Source organism: Mandrillus leucophaeus, unplaced genomic scaffold (genome assembly GCF_000951045.1).
Source record: "Mandrillus leucophaeus isolate KB7577 unplaced genomic scaffold, Mleu.le_1.0 Scaffold201, whole genome shotgun sequence".
NCBI lineage: Eukaryota > Metazoa > Chordata > Mammalia > Primates > Cercopithecidae > Mandrillus > Mandrillus leucophaeus.
In genome coordinates, this window is record NW_012102044.1 from 1,117,851 (window position 1) to 1,119,273 (window position 1,423).

Below are 1,423 nucleotides of genomic sequence, written 5' to 3' on the forward strand. Positions count from 1 at the left end.
GTGCCCCTGGTCTTCGCTGTCTTTTAATGCCCTTCACTCTCCAAGCACAATGCACACTTCATATCGCTCGGTAGATGCGTCTGACGGGTGTTGTTCAACAGCCTTACAGGCTTCAAAGCGCATATTCTTTCCACTTAACTATGCCTGTCCTCAGAACCAGCACGGTAGTAACAGGAATAGGAAAAATAGGGAATGGATTTTTAAAATATTTGAAGGAAACATTACTAGGACGTGGTGAATAAGAATGGGTGGACTGAGGGACACCGAGGAGTTAAGAATGATTCCCAGGTTTGTAGTCTGGGAAAAAGATGAATAGAGTGGATTTGGAGGGAGAAATAAATTAAGTTTTGGGCATGTTGAGTTTCAGGTATCTGTTGACAACTAGGTAAAGATACGAACTTGACAGCCGAAAAGTCTGACATCATTGGGACCAGCAGGTGCTTGGTTAATTGAGAAAACTGGTTAAAACAGGAATCACGAAAAGATGGATATATGCTTTTAACTTAAAACATGAAAGTATACGTTCACTTGCCAATTTTTTTTTTTAACCGCTTACCTCTAGTTTGATACTTGCCAATCTTTGGATGTAGGCCCAAGGGCTTTTCTTTAGGCTATGTCTGTTTTGGCCTAATCTTTGCAGAGTTAACATTTTCCAATATAAGTTTATTTAAAGTTAAGGATATAGGCATTTAAGAACCACTTTGATATGATTATCTTTAGAATTTTCTTAATCTTTTACAATTTTTCCCCCACACCTTTTTTTTTTAAGAAACTCAAGTGAGCCTTTTAAAAACTTGCAACTTAGCTTATAGAGAAACAACTGCTTCCTTTTGCATTCATATTTCATTGATGACCTTAAAAGTACATAACTACCGTAACAGGTTCAGCTAGCAAAAATGGATTTGAGAACAAACATCTGGATATGAGAACACATACAACTAAGCTGGCAAAAGCTTGCAATGTATTAGAGTGAAGCCTACTTGCTGGAAGTCCTCATCATGTCTTGGGCATCAACTCGTGTATTTCAGGAAGGGGTTGGAGAGAGTCATAATTCCAATTCAAGTCAGTTAAAGTGAGACTGGTAAGCAAGCTTCTACTCTATGTGTGTAAGCTGAAGTTTAAACAGACAGATTTGGGTTAAAGATACAAATCTGAGACTCCTTGATATACACATGTTGGGAAAGACTGAGAAGGGGTGACCCAGGGAACAAGTAGAGAGTGGACAGGGGCTGGGCCCAGGATGGACCTCTATAGAGATGTGCATGCCTACGTCTCCACAAAGGGCAGTGTAGCCGCTAACGTGAGACAGGAAAAGTCCACTTCCCCCTAATTTTGACGTATAAAAGTATTTCTGGTTGGACTGGCATGTTACCTAGGTTTTATGTATTAACAGATTTTTTTTTTTTTTTTTTTTTTTTTTTTT